At 35.8% G+C, this 23,756-nt stretch overlaps 1 long non-coding RNA gene across 1 annotated transcript in view; it reads left to right on the top strand.

Moving 5' to 3' along the window:
- The window catches only part of LOC132425589 (uncharacterized), a 118,382-nt gene extending 102,947 nt beyond the window's left edge, over positions 1-15,435 (top strand). Inside the window, exon 3 of the long non-coding RNA XR_009519461.1 lies at positions 14,946-15,435. This is a non-coding gene — a long non-coding RNA (uncharacterized lncRNA). The remainder of the gene's footprint in view (positions 1-14,945) is intronic.
- Positions 15,436-23,756: the final 8,321 nt, after the last annotated feature.

Here is a 23,756-nt window from a genome sequence, read left to right as displayed (position 1 = left end):
ACTTATATAAACACTGAATGTTATACATTGAATACATGTATAAGTAGGTTTAAAGTATTATTTATTGTAGCACTATTAAAAGTGTTCAAAAATGCAGATAGAGTTTTACCCAAAAGATGTTTAAAATAATTTTTTTTTAATGCTGTGGATAATTTCACTATAATTTAAGATTTTAATATCTAACATATAAAGAGCTTAACACATCTCCCCACTACCTCTATTCTTCACTCCTGTTTATTCCTCTCTCCACTACTAGTTGGCCCTCTGGCCTCCCTTCCATAGAAAATTTTCTCATCCACGTCATCATGACCTTCTTATTACTAAATATGGAGAATACCTTTAGATAATTATTTTAATTCATTTACTTCTTGACAGGATTTTATACTTCTGAAAATTCCATTCCTTCTTATCTGCTGCTGCTCTTCCACCTCCTTTTTACAATCATGATTCTATTATTTTATTAAAATGATTTTACAAATGATCAATAAGAAGAAAAGGAGTTTAGAAAGAGGGAATACAGAAAAAGTATGGCGATGAAAGTAAAATAATAATTTCCATATCTAACCAACTTAATATACCCATTATTAACATTCAATAATCATTATTGTAGACAACTATGAGGGGACTTATATGAGCACACACATAGTAGTTAACTCAAGAAAAATTTATAATTCCTATTATATTTCCACTAAAACGTATTAAATTTTACTTGCAATTAACAGAAAAAATAAAACTCAAAGAACTGATAAACTTTATATAGTAACTACAGTCACTTATGGTCAGAAACTAAGATAGTTATCTTGTTAAGGAAAAATGATTAATTGAAAACTTAGAGGCTTGAGTAATTTTTTAAACTATACTATTCACTTTAGTTTGTATTTGTTGATTCTGTTATAAAAGTTGAAGAAATTAGTACATCTCTACTTCCTCCTAATTCCTAACTCATCTGTCTGATTTGTATTACATTATTATGTTTATACTATCAAAGTTCACAACATTTATAGGCTGTCCTGTATCCATAATTATCATAATTGTCATAATTGTCATTGTATCCATAATTGTTCATTTGTATAATTTTTGTTCTATATTTGAGTCCATCAAATGCTTACCATCAGTCCTTTACCATAATTTCTTAATTTCTGACCTGTGTATTTCTCTTGTTTGGCTGGATTTTGTCTACACTTCTTGATTGCTTGAGAATGTCAATGGCAACTCAGAAGAACAAATTGGCTGGGTTAAATTACAGTCCTCATAGTCTTCCTTAAAACTCTGTAATGGTTGCACTGCCATCTTCTGTTATGGAGAAAACTGAGGCAAATATAATTCCCACCCAACCTGCACTTGACTTCCCTTCTTGTCTAGATGGCCATACAAGTCTTTCTTTACCCTTTATTTATATTTTGTGGGGTATAGTTGATTTACAATGTTGTGTTAGTTTCAGGTGTAGAGCAAAGTGAATCTGTTATGCATATACATATATCCACTCTCTTTTAGATTCTTTTCCCATATAGGCCATTACAGAGTATTGAGTAGAGTTCCCTGTGCTATACAGTAGGTCCTTATTAGTTACCTATCTTATATATAGTAGTGTGTATGTGTCAATCCCAATCTTGCAATTTATCCCTCCCCTCCCTTACCCTGCAATAACCATAAGGTTATTTTCTACATATGTAACTCTATTTCTGTTTTGTACATAAGTTCATTCGGAGCCTTTTTTTTACATTCTTCATATAAGCAATATCATATGATATTTGTCTTTCTCTGTCTGGCTTACTTCGCTCAGTATGACAACCTCCCATCTCTAGGTCCAACATGTTGCTTCAAATGGCATTATTTTGTTCTTTTTATGGCTGAGTGATGTTCCTTTCTATATATGTACAACATCTTCTTTATCCATTCATCTCTTGATGGACTTTTAGGTTGCTTCCATGTCCTGGCTATTGTAAATAGTGCTGCTATGAACACTGGGATGCATGTATATTTTTCAATTATGGTTTTCTCTGGATATATGCCCAGGACTGTGATTACTGGATCATATGGTAGTTCTGTTTTTAGTATTATAAGGAACCTCCATACTGTTCTCCATAGTGGCTGTACCAGTTTACATTCCCACCAACTATGTAGGAGGGTTCCCTTTTCTCCACACCATTGTTTGTAGGTTTTTTGATGATGGCCAATCTGATCAGTATTAGGTGATACCTCATTGTATTTTTGACTTGCATTCCTCTAGTAATTAGTGATGTTCAGCATCTTTTCATGTGTTTTTAGCCATCTGTATGTCATCTTTGGAGAAGTGTCTATTTAGATCTTCTGCCCATTTTTTGATTGGGTTGTTTGTTTGATATTCAGCTGCATGAGCTGTTTGTATATTTTGGAGATTAATCCCTTTTCGGTTGCTTCATTTGCAAATATTTTCTCCCATTCTTAGTGTTGTCTTTTTGTTTTGTTGATGGTTTCCTTTTCTGTGCAAAAGTTTTTACCTTTAATTAGGTCCCATTTGTTTATTTTTATAATAATTTTCATTACTCTAGAAAGTAGATTGAAAAAGATCTTACTGTGATTTATGTCAGAGAATGTTCTACCGAAGTTTCCATCTAAGAGCTTTATAGTATCCAACCTTACATTTAGGTTTTTAACCCCTTTTGAGTTTATTTTTGTGTATAGTGTTAAAGAATGTTCTAGTGTCATTCTTTTACATATATCTGTCCAGTTTTCCCAGCATCACTTATTGAAGAGACTGTCTTTTTCCATTGTATATTCTTGCTGCATTGTCATAGATTAGGTGACCATAGGTGTTTGAGTTGATTGCTCTCTTAAGTTGATCTGGACTTTCTATCCCGTTCCATTGATCTACATTTCTGTTTTTGGGTCTGTAGCATACTGTTTTGATGACTGTGGCTTTGTAATATAGTCTGAAGTCAGGGAGCCTGATTCCTCCAGCTCCTTTTTTCTTTCTCAAGATTGCTTTGGCTATTTGTGGTATTTTGTGATTACATACAAATTGTAAAATTGTTTGTTCTAATTCTGTGAAAAATGCCATTGGTTATTTGATAGGGATTGCATTCAATCTGTAGATTGCTTTGGGTAGTATAGTAATTTACACAATATTGATTCTTCCAATCCAAGAACATGGTATATCTCTCCATCTGTTGGTGTCATCTTTTGTTTATTTCATCAGTATCTTACAGTTTTAGTACAGGTCTTTTGCCTCCTTAGGTAGGTTCATTCCTAGGTATATTATTATATTTGATGTGATGGTAAATGGGATTATTTCCTTTATTTCTCTTTCTGATCTTTCATTGTTAGTGTATAGGAGTGCAAGAGATTTCTGTGTATTAATCTTGTATCCTGCAACTTTACCAAATTCATTGATGAGCTCTAATAGTTTTCTGTTAGCATCATTCGAGTTTTCTATGTATAGTATCATGTCATCAGCAAACAGTGACATTTTCACTTCTTTTCCAATTTGGATTCCTTTTATTTCTTTTTCTTCTCTGATTGTCATGGCTAGGACTTCCAAAACTACGTTGAATAACAGTGGTGAGATTGGACATCCTTGTCTTGCTCCTGATCTTAGAGGAAATGCTTTCAGTTTTTCACCATTGAGAATATTTGCTGTGGGTTTGTCATACATGGGCTTTATTATGTTGAGGTAGGTTGCTTCTGTGCCCAATTTCTGGAGAGGTTTTATCATAAATGGGTGTTGAATTTTGTCAAAAGCTTTTTCTGCATCTATTGAGATGATCATACTGTTATCGCTCTCAATTTGTCAATGTGGTATATCACATTGATTGATTGATTTGTGGATATTGACAAATCCTTGCATCCCTGGAATAAATCCCACTTGATCATGGTGTATGATCCTTTTAATGTGTTGTTGGATTCAGTTTACTAGTATTTTGTTTAGGATTTTTGCATCTATGTTAATCAATGAACAGTAATTCATCAGTGAAGAAAAAAAATTTTTTTTGTGATATCTTTGTCTGGTTTTTGTATCAGGGTGATGGTGGCCTCATAGAATGAGTTTGGGAGTGTTCCTCCCTCTGCTGTATTTTGTAAGGGTTTGAGAAGGATAAGTGTTAGCTCTTCTCTAAATGTTTGATAGAATTTTCCTGTGAAGGCTTCTGGTCCTGTACTTTTGTTTGTTGAAAGATTTTTAACCACAGTTTCAATTTCAGTACTTGTGATCAGTCTGTTCATTTTCTATTTCTTCCCGGTTCAGTCTTGGAAGATTGTACCTTTCTAAGAATTTGTCCATTTCTTCTAGGTTGTCCATTTTATTAGCCTATAGTTTGCTTATAGTAGTATCTTATAATCCTTTGTATTTCTGTGGTGTCCATTGTAACTTCTCTTTTTCATTTCTAATTTTATTGATTTGAGTCCTCTCCCTTTTTTTCTTGATGAGTCTGTCTAAAGTTTATCAATTGTTTTTAATCTTTAAGAACAAGCTTTTAGTTTCATTGATATTTGCTATTGTTTTCTTCATCTCTATTTCATTTATTTCTGCTCTGATCTTTATGATGTAGTTCCTTCTACTCACGTTGGGTTTTGTTTGTTCTTCTTTCTCTAGTTGCTTTAGGTGTAAGGTTATGTTGGGTTTTTTTGAGATTTCCTGTTTCTTGAGGTAAGATTTTATTGCTATAAAGTTCCCTGTTAGAACAGCTTTTGCTGCGTCCCATAGGTTTTGGATCATCGTGTTTCCATTGTCATTTTTCTCTAGGTATTTTTTGATTTCCTCTTTGATATCTTCAGTGATCTATTGGTTATTTTGTAACATATTGTTTAGTCTCCATGTGTTTGTGTTTTTTAACAATTTTTTTTTTTCTTGTAGTGATTTCTAATCTCATAGGCTTGTGTTTCAAGAGGTTGCTTGATATGATTTCAATTTTCTTAACTTTACTGATGCTTGATTTGTGACCCAAGATGTGATCTATCCTGGAGAATGTTCCATGTGCACTTGAAAGTGTATTCTGCTGTTTTGGGATGGAAATATCCTATAAATATCAATTAAGTCTATCTAGTCTAATGTGTCATTTAAGGCTTGTGTTTCCATATTAATTCACTGTCTGGATGATCTATCCATTGGTATAAGTGGGATGCTAAAGTCCCTATTATTATGTTACTGTTGCTTTTCCTTTTTATGGCTGTTAGCATTTGCCTTATATATTGAGGTGCTCCTATGTTGGGTACATATATATTTATAATTGTTATATCTTCTTCTTGGATTGATCCCTTGACCATTATGTAGTGTCCTTCTTTGTCTCTCTTAACAGTGTTTATTTTAAAGTCTATTTTGTCTGATATGAGAATTGCTACTCTAGCTTTCTTTTGACCTCCATTTGCATGGACTATCTTTTTCCATCCCCTCACTTTCAGTCTGTATGTATCCCTAGGTCTGAGATGGGTGTCTTGTAGACAGCATATATATGGGTCTTGTTTTTGTAGCCATTCAGCCAGTCTATGTCTTTTGGTTGGACCATTTAATCCATTTACATTTAAGGTAGTTAGCAATATGTATGTTCCTATTACTATTTTCTTAATCTTTTTGGGTTTGCTTTTGTAGGTCTTTTTCTTCTCTTGTGTTTCCTGCCTAGAGAATGTCTTTTAGCATTTGTTGTAAAGCTGGTTTGGTGGTGCTGAATTCTCTTAACTTTTGCTTGTCTGTAAAGATTTTAATTTCTCTTTCAAATCTGAATGAGATCCTTGATGGGTACAGTAATCTTGGCAGTAGGTTTTTCCCTTTCATCACTTTAAATATGTCCTGCCACTCCCTTCTGGCTTGCAGAGTTTCTGCTGATGAATCAGCTTAACCTTATGGAGATTCCCTTATATGTTATTTGTTGCTTTTCCCTTGCTGCTTTTAATATTTTTTCTTTGTACTTAATTTTTATTGGTTTGATTAATATGTGTTTCTCCTTGGGTTTATCCTGTATGGGACTCTGCACTTCCTTGACTTGGTGACTATTTCCTTTCCCATGTTAAGGAAGTTGTCAACTATATTCTCTTCAAATATTTTCCCTAGACCGTTTCTCTTTCTCTTCTTCTGGGACCACTATAATTCAAATGTTGGTGTGTTTAATGTTGTCTTAGAGTCCTCTGAGACTGTCCTCATTTCTTTTCATTCTTTTTATTCTTTTCCACATCAGTGATTTCCATCATTCTATTTTCCAGCTCACTGATCTGTTCTTCTGCCCCAGTTATTCTGCTATTGATTCCTTCTAGTGTATTTTTCACTTCACTTATTGTGTTGTTCATCACTCTTTGTTTAGTTCTTCTAGGTCCTTGTTAAAAATTCCTTGTATTTTCTCAGCCTGTACCTGCATTCTTTTTCCAAGATCTTGGATCATCTTAACTGTCATTACTCTGAATTATTTTTCCAGTAGATTGACTATCTCCACTTCTTTGTTCTTCTGGGGTTTTATCTTGTTACTTCTTCTGGGACATATTCCTCTGCTGTGTCATTCTGTCTAACATTCTGTGATTTCAGCTTCCATTCTGAAGGCTGCAAGGTTGTAGTTCTTCTTGCATCTGCTGTCTATACTCTGGTGGATGAGGCTGTCTACGAGGGAAAAGCAACAAGTAACATACAACGGAATCCCTGTAAGGCTATCAGTTAATTTTTCAGAAGAAATTCTGCAGGCCAGAAATGAGTGGCAGGATATGAAAGGAAAAAACCTAAAACCAATAATACTCCACTCAGCAAGGCTGTCATTCAGATTCGACAGAGAAATCAATAGCTTAAGCAAAAGCTAAAAAGAATTCAGCAGAACCAAACCAGCTTTATAACAAATGCTAAAGGAACTTCTCTAGACAAGAAACACAAGAAAAAAGAAAAAAAGAGGAAGGGGAAAAAAAAAGGCCTACATACACAGACTGAAAACAAACAATTAAGAAAATGCTAATGGGAACATACATATTGATAATTACCTTAAAAGAAAATGGATTAAATGCTTGAACCAAAAGACATATATACTGGCTGAATGGATACAAAAACAAGACCAGTATATATTGTCTACAAGAGACCCACTTCATATCTATGGACACATACAGACTGAAAGTGAGGGAATGAAAAAAGGTACTCCATGCAAATGGAGATCAAAAGAAAGCTGGAGTAGCAATACTCATATCAGACAAAATAGACTTTACAATAAAGACTGTTACAAGAGACAAAGAAGAACACCACATAATGATCAAGGGATCAATCCAAGAAGAAGATATAACAACAATTGTAAAATATATATGCACCCAACATAGGAGCACCTCAATATATAGGGCAAATGCTAACATCCATAAAAGGGGAAATAATAGAGAGTAACACAGTAATAATGGGGGATTTTAACAACCCACTTACATCAATGGACAGATCATCCAGACAGAAAATCAATAAGGAAACACAGGCCTAAATGACACATTACACCAGATGGACTTAAATGATATTTATAGGACATTCCATCTGAAAGCAGCAGAATACATGTTCTTCTCAAGTGCACATGGAAAATTCTCCAGGATAGAGGACATGCTGGACCACAAAGAACCCCTTGGTAAATTTAGGAATATTGAAATCATATCAAGCTACTTTTCCGACCACAATGCTGTGAGATTAGAAATCAACTACAAGAAGGAAAACTGTAAAAACACAAACACCTGGTGGTTAAACAATCAATGGATCACCAAAGAAATAATACCCAGAGACAAATGAAAACAAAAACACAAAAGTCAGAAACCTATGGGATGCAGGAAAAGCAGATATAAGAGGGAAGTCTATAGCAATATAATCTTACATTAAGAAACAAGAAAAAATGCTGGAACCTACCAAAAAAGTTACCTTATACCCAAAGACAAAGAAGAAGACACAAAAAGTTGGTAGGAGGAGCACAATCACTATAAAATCAAATCCCATACCTATCAGGTGGGTGACCCACAAACTGAATAATTATACCACAGAAGTTCTCCCACAGGAGTGAAAGTCTTGAGCCACACATGAGGCTTCCCAGCCTGGGGGTATGGCAAATGGAGGAGGAGCCTGCAGAGAATATGGCTTTGAAGGCCAGCGGGGTTTGATCACAGGAACTCCACAGGACTGGGGGAAACATGAACTCCACTCTTGGAGGGTGCACATAAGATCTTGTGTGCACCAGGACCCAGGGAAAAAGCAGTGACCTCATAAGAGAATGAGCCAGACTTAGCTGCTAGTATTGGAGGGTCTCCTGTGGAGGCAAGGGGCAGCTGTGGCTCACTGCAGGGACAAGGACACTGGCAGCAGCAGCTCTGGTGAGTACTCATTGGTGTGAGCCCTCCTGGAGGCCACCATTTCCACCACAAGACTTAGACCCACCCAAGAGCCTGAGACTCCAGTACTGAGATGCCTCAAGCCAGACAAACAACAGGGCACAATCAGCAGACAGGCTGCTTAAAGTCTTCCTGAGCATGGCCCTGCCAAACAGAGTTGCAAGACCCAGCACCACCCATCAACAAGCAGAAACCAGGCTTTCCCAAGAGTAAGACTGTACAAACCTTGTAAACAGTTTCATCCACCAGAGTGCAGACAGAAGAAGCAAGAAGAACTACAACCCTGCAGCCTCTGGAATGGAAACTGCAATCACAGAATGTTAGACAAAATGACACAACGGAGCAATATGTCCCAGAAGAAGAAACAAGATAAAACCTCAGAAGAACAAATAAGTGAAGTGGAGATAGGCAATCTACTGGAAAAAATAATTCAGAGATTCAGAGTAATAACAGTTAAGATGATCCAAGATCTTGGAAAAAGAATGCACGTACAGATTGAGAAGATACAAGAAGTTTTAAACAAAGACCTAGAAGAACTATAGAACAAAAAAATAGAGATGAACATACAATACTGGAAATAAAAAATACACTAGAAGTAACTAAGATAGAAGAAAGAACAAGTGACCTGGAAAACAGAATGGTGGCAATCACTGCCACAGAACAGAATAAAGAAAAAAATTAAAAGAAATGAAGAGAGTATAAGAGATATCTGGGACAACATTAAATGCATCAACATTCACATTATAGGGGTCCCAGAAGGAGAAGAAAGGACCTCAGAAAATGTTTGAAGAGATAATAGCCAAAAACTCCCCTAACATGGGAAGGGAAACAGTCACCCTAGTCTAGGAAGCACAGAGTCCCAGGTAGGATAAACCCAAGGATGAACACACTGAGACACATAGTAATCAAACTGACAAAAATTAAAGACAAAGAAAAAATGTTAAAAGCAACAAGGGAAAAGCAACAAATAATATACAAGGGAACTCCAGTAAGGTTATCAGCTGAATTCTCAGAAGAAACTCTGCAGACCAAAAGGGATGGGCACAGTATATTTAAAGTAATGAAATGGAAGAATCTACATCCAAGCATACTCTACCCAGCAAGGCTCTTATTCAGATTTGATGGAGAAATCAAAAGTTTTACAGACAAGCAAAAGCGAAGAGAATTTAGCACCACCAGTAGCTTTGCAAGAAATGCTAAAGGAACTTCTCTAAGCAGAAAAGAAAAGGCCACTACTAGAAATAGGAAAATTATGAATGGAAAAGCTCACTGGTAAAGGCAAACATGAAGTAAATGTAGGAAATTATCTGTACACAAATATGATATCAAAACCAGCAACTGTGGGGCTTCCCTGGTGGCACAGTGGTTGAGAGTCCGCCTGCCAATGCAGGGGACACAGGTTCATGCCCTGGTCCAGGAAGATCCCACATGCTGCAGAGTGGCTGGGCCCATGCGCCATGGCCACTGAGCCTGCACGTCTGGAGCCTGTGCTCCACAACAGGAGAGGCCACAACAGTGAGAGGCCTGCGTACCGAAAAAACAAAACAAAAACAAAAACAAAAACAAGTAATTGTGAGAAGAGGAGAGCACAAGTGCAGGATATTGGAAATGCATTCGACATTAAAAGACCAGCAACTTAAAATAATCTTGCTTATATATAGAGTATTATATCAAATCCTCATGTTAACCACAACTGAAAATCTACAAGAGATACACACACAGAAAAGAAAAAAGGAATCCAAACACAACACTAAAGTTAGTCATCAAATCACAAGACAAGACAACAAAAGAGGAAGGGAAGAAAAAAGACCTACAAAAATAAATCCAAAACAATTGAGAAAATAGCAATAGGAATATACATATCAATAATTACCTTAAATGAAAATGGATTAAATGCTCCAACCAAAAGACATAGACTGGCTGAATGGATATGAAAACAAGATGCATATATATGCTGTCTACAAGAGACCCACTTCAGATCTAGGGACACATACAGACTGAAAGTGAGGGGATGGAAAAAGGTACTCAATGTGAATGAAATTAAAAGAAAACTGGAGTAGCAGTACTCAAATCAGACAAAATAGACTTTAAAATAAAGACCGTTACAAGAGTCAAAGAAGGACACTACATAATGATCAAGGGATCAATCCAAGAAGATACACCAACTGTAAATATATATGCATCCAACATAGGAACACCCCGATATATAAGGCAAATATTAACAGTCATACATGCAGAAATCAACAGTAACACAATAATTGTGGGGGGTTTTAATACCCCACTTTCATCAATGGACAGATCTTTGAGATAGAAAATCAGTAAGGAAACACAGGCCTTAAATGACACATTGGACCAGATAGACTTAATTGATATTTATAGAGCCTTCCACCCAAAAGCAGCAGAATACACATTCTTCTCAAGTGCACATAGAACATTCTCCAGGATTGACCACATGCTGGACCACAAAGTAAGACTCAGTAAATTTAAGATAGCAAGAAAAAAACTGTAAAACTGGGGGCTTCCCTGGTGGTGCAGTGGTTGAGAGTCTGCCTGCCAATGCAGGGGACACGGGTTCATGCCCCGGTCCGGGAAGATCCCACATGCTACAGAGCAGCTGGGCTCATGAGCCATGGTTGCTGAGCCTGTGTGTCCGGAGCCTGTGCTCCGCAATGGGAGAGGCCACAACAGTGAGAGGTCTGCATACCACTAAAAAGAAAAACAAAACAAAACTGTAAAACTCACAAACACAAGGAGGCTAAAAAATATGCTACTAAAAAACCAGTGGATCACTGAAGAAATCAAAGAGGAAATGAAATATACCTAGAGAAAAATGAAAATGAAAACCTTATCCAAAACCTATGGGGTGCAGCAAAAGCAGTCCTAAGAGAGAAGTTTATAGTAATAAAATCTTACCCCAGAAAACAAGAAAAAATAAATAACCTAGACTTAGACCTAAAGGAACTAGAGAAAGAAAAACAAATAAAACCTAAAGTCAGTAGAAGGAAAGAAATCCAAAAATTTAGAGCAGAAATAAATGAAACAGAAATGAAGAAAGAAATAAAAAAGGTCAATGAAACTAAAAGCTGGTTCTTTGAAAAGATAAACAAAATGAGTAAACCTTTAGTCAGACTCATCAAGAAAAAAATGGGAGAAAAGATGTTAGAAAAAAGAAAAGAAAAAAGAAAAAAATGGGAGAGGGATCAAATCAATAAAATTAGAAATGAAAAAGGAGATGTTACAATGCACACCACAGAAATACAAAGGATCTTAAGAGACTACTACAAGCAACCATATGCCAATAAAATAGACAGCCTCGAAGAGACGGACAAATTCTTAGAAAGGAACAATCTCCCAAGACTGAACTAGGAAGAAATAGAAAATATGAACAAACCAATCACAAGTACTGTAATTGAACCTGTGATTTTAAAAATTCCAACAAACAAAAGTCCAGGACCAGATGTCTTCACACAGACACAGGTGAATTCAATCAAACATTTAGAGGTGAGTTAATACTTATCCTTCTGAAATCATTTCAAAAAATTGCAGAGGCTGAAAAACTCCCGATCTCATTCTGTGAGCCCACCATGATGCCAAAACCATCACCCTGATGCCAAAACCAGACAAAGATACCACACACACAAAAATTACAGGTCAATATCACTGATGAATACAAACGCAAAAATCCTAAACAAAATATTAGTAAACTGACTCCAACAATACATTAAAAGGGTCAAGTAGGATTTATCCCAGGGATGCAAGGATTTTTTAATATCAGCAAATCAATCAGTGTGTTACACCATATTAACAAAGTGAAGAATAGAAAGCATATGATCATCTCAATAGATGCAGAAAAAGATTTTGACAAAATTCAATGGCCAATTATAATAAAAACTCTCCAGAAAGTGGGCACAGAGTGAACCTACCTCAGCATGATAAAGGCATATATGACAAATCCACAGCTAACATCACGCTCAATGGTGAAAAGCTGAAAGCATTTCCTTTAAGATCAGGAACAAGATAAGAGGTTCACTCTTGCCACTTTTATTCAACATAGTTTTGGAAGTCCTAGCCATGGCAAGCAGAGGTGAAAAAGAAATAAAAGGAATCCAAATGGAAGAGAAGATGTAAAACTGTCACTGTTTGCAGATGACATGATACTATACATAGAGAATCTTCAAGATGCTATCAGAAAACTACTAGAGCTCATCAATGAATTCTGTAAAGTTGTAAGATACAAAATTAACACACAGAAATCTCTTGCATTTCCAAACAGTCACAACAAAATATCAAAATGAGACATTACAAAAACAATCTCATTTACCATCACATCAAAAAGAATAAAATGTCTAGGAACAAACCTACGTAAGGAAGCAAAAGGCCTGTACACTGAAAAGTATAAGATGCTGATGAAACAAATCAAAGATGACACAAACAGATGGAGATATACCATGTTCTTGGATTACAAGAATCAATATTGTCAAAATGACTCTACTACCCAGGGAAATCTACAGATTCAATGCAATCCCTATCAAATTACCAATGACATTTTCCACAGAACTAGAACAAACAATCTTAAAATTTGTATGAAGACATAAAAGACCCCCAATAGTCAAAGCAATCTTGAGGAAGAAAAACAGAGCTGGAGGAATCAGGCTCACTGACTTCAGACTATACTACAAATCCACAGTCATCAAAACAGTATGGTACTGGCATAAAAAGAAAAATATAGTTCAGTGGAACAGGATAGAAATCCCAGAAATAAACCCATGCTCCTATGCTCAATTAATCTATGACAAAGGATGCAAGACTATACAATGGAGGAAAGAGAAGTCTCTTTGATAAATGGTACTGGGAAAACTGGACAGCTACAAGTAAAATGAAATAATAACATTCTTTAACACCATACACAAAAATAAACTCAAAATGTATGAAAGACAGTGTAAGACGACACTATAAAACTCTTAGAGGAAGAGATAAGCACAACACTCTTTGACATAAATTGCAGGAATATCTTTTTCAAGCCACCTTCTAGAGTAATGGAAATAAAAACAAAAATAAGCAAATGGGACATAATTAAACTCAAAAACTTTTGCACAGCAAAGGAAACCATAAAAAAAATGAAAATACAACACACAGAATTGGAGAAAATATTTGCAAACTATGCTACCGACAAAGGATTAGTCTCCAAAATTTACAAACAGCTCATGTGGTTCAATATCAAAACAAACAATCCAATCAAAAAATGGGCAGAAGACCTAGATAGACATTTCTCCAAAGAAGACATACAGATGGCCAACAGGCACCTGAAAAGGTGCTCAACATCGCTAATTATTAGAGAAATGCACATCAAAACTACCATGAGATATCACCTCATACCAGTCAGAATGGCCATCATCAAAAAATCTTCAAACAATAAATGCTGGAGAGGGTGTGGAGAAAAGGGAACCCTTCCACACTTGGTAGGAATGTAAATTGGTACAGCCACAATGGAGAACAGGAAGGAAAGTTCCTTAAAAAAGTAAATAAAGAGCTAACATACAATCCAGCAATGCCACTCCTGGGCATATATCCAGGGAAAAAGATGCTTTGAAAGGATATATGCACCCCAATGTTCATTGCAGCACTGTTTACAATAGCCAAGACATGGAAGCAACCTAAATGTCCATCAACAGAGGAATGGATAAAGAAGATGTGGTACATAATCAGCCATAAAAAGAATGAAATATTGCCATTTGCAGCAACATGGATGGACCTACAGAATACTAAGTGAAGTAAGTCCAACAGAGAAAGACAAATATTATATCACTAATATAAAAACAATACAAATGAAATTTATATATAAAACAGAAACAGACTCACAGACATAGAAAACAAACTTATGGTTACCTAAGGGGAAAGGGTGGGCGAGAGGGGTAAATTAGGGGTATGAGGTTTACAGATACAAACTACTATACATAAAATAGATAAGCAACAAGGATTTACTGTATAGCAGAGAGAACTATATTCAACATCTTATAATAACATACAATGGAAAATAATCTGAAAAATATATATATAACTGAATTACATTGCAGTACATCCGAAAATAACCAAATATCGTATGTAAATCAACTATACTTCAATTAGAAAAAGGAATACTCTCACCAGCAAAGTTGTCCTTCAGAATTGAAGTAGAGATAAAGAGTTTTCCAGACAAGCAAAGCTAAAGGAGTTTATCACCACTAAACTAGCCATACAACAAAGGTTAAAAGGACTGCTTTAAGCTGAAATGAAAGGGTGCTGATTAGTAACAGGAAAACATATGAAAGCATAAATCTCACTGGTTAAGATAATCATGTAGTAAAATTCAAAATAATCTTATATTGTAAAGGTGGTGAGTTAATCACCTATAGAGCTAGTATGAAGGTTAAGAAACAATAGTAGTAAAAATAACTAACATAAATAATTGTTAACACAGAAGAAGACGTAAATTGTGACATCAAAAAAATAAAATGTGGAGGACAGGAGTAAAAATGTAGAGCTTTAGAATGACTTAAATTTAAGTTATCATCAACTTAAAATACACTGTTATAAGATGCTTTAAGTAAGCCTCCTCTAAGATCAGGAACAAGACAAGGATGCTCATTCTCACAACTTTTTTTTTTTTTTTTTTGCAGTATGCGGACCTCTCACTGTTGTGGCCTCTTCCATTGTGGAGCACAGGCTCCGGACGTGCAGGCTCAGTGGCCATGGCTCATGTGCCCAGCTGCTCTGCGGCATGTGGGATCTTCCCGGACCGGGGCACGAACCCGTGTCCCCTGCATCAGCAGGCGGACTCTCAACCACCGCGCCACCAGGGAAGCCCTCACAACTTTTATTCATCCTGGTATTGGAAATTTTAGCTAGAGCAATTAGGCAAGAAAGAGAAATAAAAGGTATCCAAATCAGAAGGGAAGAAGTAAAATTTCACTATTTGCAGATGACATATTATTTATAGAAAATCCTAAAGACTCCACCAGAAAACTGTTTGAACTAATTAATGAATTCAACAACGTTGCAGGATACAAAATCAGTATCTGAAAATTGTTGCATTTTTCTATGCTAACAACAAATATTAGAATGAGAAATTAAGAAAACCATCCATTTACAACTGAATCAGAAAAATAAAATGCCTAGGAATAAATTTAACCAGGTGGGTGAAAGACCTGTACCCTGAAAAATATGTGACATTTATGAAAGTAACTGAAAAAGGTACAAATTGAAATATATTTTGTGCTCATGGATTGGAAGAAGTAATGTTGTTAAAATACCTGTATTACTGAAGCAATCTCCAGATTCAATGCAATCCTTATCAAAATTCCAATGGTATTTTTTTTTTACAGAAAGAACAAAAAAATTCTAAAATTTGTATGAGACCACAAAGGACCACAAATAGCCAAAGCAATCCTGAGAAAGAACAAAGTTGGATGCATCATGCTCCCTGATTTCAAACTATATTACAAATGTAATCAATATAGTGTTGTATTGGCATAAAACAGACATATAGATCAATCGAACAAAATAAGGAGCCCAGAAATAAACCCATGTATATATGGTCAAATAGATCATGACAAAGAAACCAAGAATATACAATGGGAAAGAATGGTCTCCTCAATAAATGGTGTAGGGAAAACTGTACAGCCACATGCAAAAGAATGAAATGGACCACTACCTTACGCCATACTAACTAACAAACTACTAAGTACTAACTACAAAATAATACTACTAACAAACTAACTACTAACACATAAAAACTCAAATGGATTAAAGAATTGAATGTAAGGCCTGAAATCATAACACTCCTAGAAGAGAAACCGTAAACAAAATGAAAAGACAATCCATGGAATCGGAGAAAATATTTGCAAATGATGTGACTGACAAGGAATTAATTTCCAAAATATACAAACAAGTCAAACAGTTTAATATATATATAAAAAATCCAATCAAAAAATGGGCAGAAGACTCAATAGACATTTCTCCAAAGAAGACATACAGATAGCCAACAGGCACACAAAAAGATGCTCAACATGGATAATTTTTAGAGAAGTGCAAATCAAAACCACAATGAGGTATCATCTCATGCCAATCAGCATGGACATCATCAAAAAGCCTACAAATAATAAACGCTGGAGAGGGTGTGGAAAAAAGGGAGCCCCCCTTCACTGTTGGTAGGAATGTAAATTGGTGTAGCCACTATGGAGAACAGTATTGAGGTTGCTTAAAAAACTAAAGCTCGAACTACCATATGATCCTGCAATCCCATTCCTGGGCATATATCCAGAAAGACAAAAACTTCTAAGTCAAAACAATATATGCATTCCAATGTTCATAGCAACACTATTTACAATAGCCAAGACATGGAAGCAACCTAAATGTCCATTGACAGATGAATGGATAAAGAAGATGTGGTGTGTGTATACACACACACACATATATATTTATATAATAGAATATTATTCAGCCGTAAAAAAGAATGAAATAATGCTATTTGCAGCAACATGGTGGACCTATCATACTAAGTAAAGTCAGAGGAAGAAAAATATAATATGATATCACTTATATGTGGAATCTAAAAAACATGATACAAACGAACTTATTTACAAAACAGAAATAGACTCACAAACATAGAAAACCAACTTATGGTTACCAAAGGGGAAAGCAGGGGCAGTGAGGGGAGGGATAAATTAGGCATTTGGGATTAACATATACACACTACTACATATAAAATAGATAACCAACAAGGACATACTGTATAGCACAGGGAACATATTCAATATTTTATAATAACCTATAATGGAAATGAATCTGAAAAAAGAATACATATATTCATATATATATATATATAACTGAATAACTTTAAAAAGAAAACTCCTAGAAGAAAACATAAGTGGTAAGCTCCTTGGCATCATTCTTGCCAAGTGGGACTATATCAAACTAAAAAACTTCTGCACTGTATCAACTAAATGAAAAGGCAATCTATTGAATGGGAGGAAATATTTGCAAATCATATGTCTCACAAGGGGTTAAATTCCAAAATATTAAAATCTCATACAACTCAATAGCAAAAAAACCTCCAAACAATCTGATTAAAAAGTGGGCAGAGGCTCTGGATAGACATTTTTCCAAAGATGACATACAGCTAACCAACTGGTACATGAAAAGATGCTCAATGTCACTAATCATCAGAGAAATGTGAATCAAAACCACTATGAAATATTACCTCACACCTGTTAGAATGACATTATCAGAAAGAAATAATTATTGGCAAAGATGTGGTAAAATGGGAACGTTTGTGCACTGTTAGTGGGAATGTAAATTGGTGCAGCCCCTGTGGAAAACAATGTGAAGGTTCTTCAAAAAAATTAAAACATAACTACCATATAATCCAGCAATTCCACTTCCAGTCATTTATCTGAGGAAAATGATAACGCTCTCTCAAAAAACATATATGCACTCCCACATTTTAAAATACATCTCTATTAGAGTATAATTGCTTCGCAATACTATGTTGTACAAAGCAAATCAGCCATATGCATACATATATCCCCATATCCCCTCCCTCTTGATCCTCCCTCCCACCCTCCCTAACCCACCCCTCTAGGTGGTCACAAAGCACCGAGCTGATCTCCCTGTGCTATGCGGCTGCTTCCCACTAGCTATCTATTTTACATTTGGTAGTGTATATATGTCGATGCTACTCTCACTTTGCCCCAGCTTCCCCCTCCCCCCTGCATCCTCAAGTCCATTCTCTACGTCTACGTCATGTAGATCTCCACATTTTTTACAGTATTATTTACAACAGCCAAGACATGAAAGCAACCTTAGTGTCCATTGATGGATGAATAGATTCATTCATATAAATTAATATAAATATATATAGTATATATACACACTATATATATCAAATACATACACACACATATATACAATGGTGTTGTATTCCACCATAAAAAATGAAATCATGAATTTGTGGCCACAGGGGTGGACCTTGAGGGTATTATGCCAAGTGTAATAAGTCAGACAGAGAAAGACAGAAACTGTATGATCGCACTTATATGTGTAGAATCCAAAACAAATGAAAACAAATCTGAGCTTATGGACACAGAGAACAGTTGTTGGTTACCAGAGGTGAGGGGTGGGAGGTGGGTAAAATGCGTGAAACAGCAAAAGTACAAACTTTTATTATAAAATAAATTATGAGGATGTAATATACAGCATGGTGACTATAGTTAATCATACCCTATTTTATATTTGAAAGTTGCTGAGAGAGTAGGTCATAAAAGTTCTAATCACAAGAAAAAGCACTATGTCTAGTGGTAGAGGTTAACTAGTCTTATTGTGGTGATTAACTTGCAATATATACAAATATTGAATCAGTATGTTGTACACCTGAAATGAAAAGAATGTATGTCAACTATATCCCAAAAAGTCAATGTTAGCTAATATTTATATTATTCTTTGCAGATATTATTTCTTTTGCTTTTCAGGTACATTTATGATCTTTTCTTTGTCTTGGTGTTCAATTTCATTATGATTTGTCTAGGTTTGGATTTACTTCTATTTATCTTTTTAAAAGTTTGTTTTTCTTCCATATCCTATGAATTCATATCTTTACATCTTTATTTTTATAATTCTCAGCTATAATCTCTTCAAATATTGTCTCTTCCTCATTCTCTATTGTATCTTTCTGACACCCCAGTTATATGACACTCCAATTTTAAAGATGTTAGAACTTATCATTATAAATTAAACGTCTTTTAAACTCTAATATTTTCTAAGCCCTCTCTTCTCTGAGCTAATAATTTTGTTTCTAGTTTCATAATTCTTTCTTCAGCTGTGCCTAATCTGTTCTTTATCGCCTGAGATTATATTTTTAACTTTTTTTTCCCACTCCTAGGGGTTTGATTTTTTTCAAAGCTTGTCTCCATTTTTGTTGGTGATTTATTTTCTTGATGAGCATTTGAGTATCTCTTTTACTTCTTTATACATTTAAACACTTCTATTATTTTTTGTTTTCTGGCCAATAATTCTAATATCTGAAGTCTTGGGTGGGTGTTGGAGGAGGTAATCAAGAGGACATGACCTCCAGTTGGCTCTCAAACTGGACACAGCAGTCAGAGGCTTTTCACCTCTCTCCCTGTGCTTGGAATGTACACTGTCCCCCGTTCCCACAATGGGAACCATTTTCAAGGATGCAGCCTTGAGAGAACAACGTGTTATTGAGACTTTCTGGATGGCATGTGTGACTGACCTTCTACATAAACTTTCAAAATTTGGGGGGGGTCAGTGCAGAGATCTCCTTGTCTTGCAGCTGCTCAAGAGAAGCTTCATATGGACGTTCCCTGCCCTCTGTGTATGGGGACCAGTTTCACATTTCATCTGGGATGCTCTTGAAGCAATTGCAAACTAACTGTGGGGGACAGGAATCTCTGCTGGCTGTTGTTTCTGCTGTTTCTTGTTTATGGAATCTTGAAAGGATTGAGGTATGTCCCTTCAGAAAGACAAATATCATATGATATCACTTATATGTGGAATCTAAAAAATATGATACAAATTAACTTATTTACAAAACAGAAATAGACTCACAGATTTCAAAAACAAAATTCTGATTACCAAAGGGGAAAAATGGTGGGGAGGGATAACTTAGGAGTTTGGGATTAACATATACACACTAGTGTATATAAAATAGATAATCAACAAGGACCTACTGTATAGCACAGGGAACTTTATATTCTGTAATAACCTATTGGGAAAAGAATCTGAAAAAGAATGGATATATGTATATGTATCCACTGAATCATTGAATTACTTTGTGGTACACCTGAAGCTAACACAATATTGTAAATCAACTATACTCCAGTATAAAAAAATTTTTAATAATTTAAAATTAGGCTAAGAAACCTACTAGAGCGTATCACTAATATAAATCAAGAACAAAGAAACATAGCAAAGTCTCAAGCACAAATATTAGGTATAAAAACATAATACTTGAAGTAAAAGACCTAATACGTAGGCTGGATAGCAGAATGGATATGACTGAGGAACAAATCATTAAATTGGAAGATCTGATAGAGGAAATATCCTTGAAGGAGAGAACAAAGACAAGGGATTTTTTTTCATTTAGAAAGACTAATACTCAGATAATGGGAATTTTAGAAAGAAGGAGAAATAAAATTGAACTCATGAAAAAAAAACTTTCTTGGAATTAGAAAAAAAGATGAAGACCTCAGATTGAAGACGTCACAGAATGACAAAGAAGATGATAAGGGCAGAGCCACATGTAGGCAAATGGTAGTAAAATTTAACATCAAGACAAATTCCAAAAGCTGATAAAGAGAAGATTACATACAAAGGAATGAGTATTAAATTTCCATCAGATTTCCAACAACAACACAATGAAAGGAAAAGAAGAAATATACCTGTAATAACCCAGAATGAAAAGTCTAGAAAATAATATAATGAGAATTGGGAAATAGGGGAGACAAAAGGATATGAGATTAAACTATTATTTTTGCCTTATGCTATCAGTATATATATCAACATTTCTTTTTAGATATAAGAAAGGATATAAAAGAAATGAAAATGGGAGACTAAAGAAATATGTCCATTCTTAATTAATGCTTCTCTCCTTAAAGCAACAAAACACAGTGAGGTTTCCTTCCCTCTCATTCTTCTAAGTTAGTCCTGTAAGCTTGCAAGGACAGTGAAATGAGAATGAAAGTGACATGTGTCACTTCCAGACAAACACATTTCATTTCTGTGAGAAACTGCAATTTCCTTTCCCCAGCCTCAGTAACTGATGAAGTCTATGTTGAGATGGAGTCTTGGTAAGCCTGGGAACCTGAGTGCCTATGATGAGCAGAGCCCTACTATCAAATCTTGTTAGTAGCAAATAAACTCTGTATGCAGCAAATGAGGTCTTGGAATTGATTGTTATGGCATTGTAACTGAGCCTCTGCTTACTGACAAAGATGTATGCGTATATTTCTAAGACATTTCTCACTCATTTATTGCTATTCCTTAAGGGCTTATCTGAGAAAAGAAATTGTAAAGTCTTGCCAGATCCTCTCCCTAGTTACCTGACTTCAGAGACTGACTGATGGACTGTTGGGTTATGTCTAGCAACACTTCAGATGCCTTCCCAAAGAGTATGTGAGTCCTCCCCGAGCTAAGGAGTGCTAATAAACCTCTACTTTTAATAACTAAAGTGCAAAAATGATTGCTTTTGTGCTTAGAAACATGATATCATGTGCTTTATGATATCCAATTGGTCTTTGAAAGAGGTCCTCCGAAGAGCTGTATGGCAGGGCCCTCTAGAGGGAACCCTGAACAAGAAACAGGGAACTGGGCTATTTCCAGACTGAAGAAGTACAAAAGGTGGGACAGGAAGCATTCTTGGGAACTGTTGACCAGGTAAATATTGAAAAGAATGACCACCAGAAGATTCTGTTGCTGGTGAGATTACTTGTGCTAAGAGAAGCTGCTGAGAGATATTGCTGGAAACATCAAGCTAGAGCTGTGCTTCTCAAACTTGAATGTGCAGGTGAATCACCTGGGAATCTTGTTAAAATACAGACTAATTCAGTACCTCTGGGCTGGGGTGGGGCAGGATTGAACACTTCTAAGAATCTCCCAAGTAATGCCAAGGCTACTGGTCCTCGTTCTGCACTTTTAGGAGCTAGTGTAATTGTTCTCGCTCATGACTGCACATTCAAGTCAGCTGGAGAGTTGTAAAAATGATAATGTCACCTCTAGATATTCTGATTTAATTAGTCTGGAAGTGGCCTCGCATCAGGAGCTTTAGAGGCTCCCCAGGGGATTTGAATGTGCAACCAAAGTTAAGAACCAATGAGAGAAACCTTTGGGCTCCTTCCAGTGGGCATAACATCAAGGACATAGTTGACCCCACCCAAGATATTGTTGACCCTATAATTCTTTCTCACAAGAGTCCTCAACCAACTACTGGCATCCATAGAAGAGAGGAGAGTTTCCTAGCACTTTAGAAACAATGATAATTACAGTTAGGAATAACATTTCCTGAGCACTTATTATATGCCAACAAATTTACAAATTACATTAATTCTCCAATTTATTCATTACCAAATGTTATAGGGTAGGTACCATTACCTACTTAATAGATGAAAAAATTGGGGTTTAGAGAGACCAATTAACTTGCCTGAAGCCACCTAGCAATTAAATTATGAATCTAGAAATAGTACCAGGCAAACTAATGCCAGAGGCCATATGTTTAATCACCATACTGCTCAGTGCTTTGCAGTAAGAAAAAAATGCATAATCATTTTCTCTATCAAACTCCATGGAGACGAGCCCATAAACTGTAAGTGGGAACTTAAATGATCTATAGAGAAACTCTAAATACAAACCAGGCCACTATTTGAAAAAATAAGAAATTTCACATATTAAGCACCTATCATGACCCAAAGGTTTATCCTTGTACAGAATATGTGTAATTTAGCCTCCCTCCAGACACTTCCTCCCTGTCTCTCCACCTCGTTCTATATGACTTTTCTAGAATCATCTGTTCTTAGTTACATGGGGAAAGCATACACCTGTGTGAGAATGGGTTATAGGCCACTTTTCCAGGTTTACCTTGTTCCTACCAGTCTCAGGTATCTGTTCATTGTATAGCTTCTCCCTGCCTAGAACTTCTCATTATGCTGTTTGGGGCATCTGGTGAGCCCTGAGGGACAGTAGAGGAAAGGGCACACCACCCTTTACTTAGGAAGGCACAGTGTTTACTGCTCCTCCATTAATTTTCAGAGTACCAATGCCCAACACAGGGCTGGACAAGAAACAGACTTTATCAGATAACTACTGAAGAATAACTAGAGAAAACTGCAACACAGGGGAAAACAACATTTGATGCTAAATATTGGGTTAGCCAAAAAGTTCATTCAGCATATTGCAGAATTTAACCAAGAGCCTCCTCTGCTGAGATGCTGCCACCATTCCTGAGAAGACCGAGCTATACTGTTTTATTTGACAATGCTGCTTTTCTTGCTAGTACCCTGGCTTTGAGGCTACAGCTTGGGGAGACAAGACACATCAAACAGTCTCTGTGCTGTCATCATTGAAAGATGATATACTTTAATTTTACTAGGAGGCTGTATGGCTTTTTTTCAGAGAGACAAGGATTGAAGCTTCTTCCTATTATTTAATACCTCTGGGACCTTGGACAACTTACTTATCCTTTCCACTTTCATATACAAAAGTGTGTTAATAATTTTACCTAATCAAGAGGAAAATGTCATCAGAATCACCAAATAATATGTCCTTTGCATGTTTCCCTCCCCAACAACAATTTATCATACAACCACAGACAAAAGTGTCTTCCTGGAAGTTTTGGGATCCAGGTAGGAAACAGTGAAACCTAAGTGCAGTCCAAGAACAGAGAGAGCCATTTTGTTAAGTAGGCTCATACCAAGGTA

This window comes from Delphinus delphis, chromosome 5 (genome assembly GCF_949987515.2).
Source record: "Delphinus delphis chromosome 5, mDelDel1.2, whole genome shotgun sequence".
NCBI classification, from domain to species: domain Eukaryota; kingdom Metazoa; phylum Chordata; class Mammalia; order Artiodactyla; family Delphinidae; genus Delphinus; species Delphinus delphis.
This window is presented reverse-complemented; position numbering and strand designations above follow the sequence as displayed.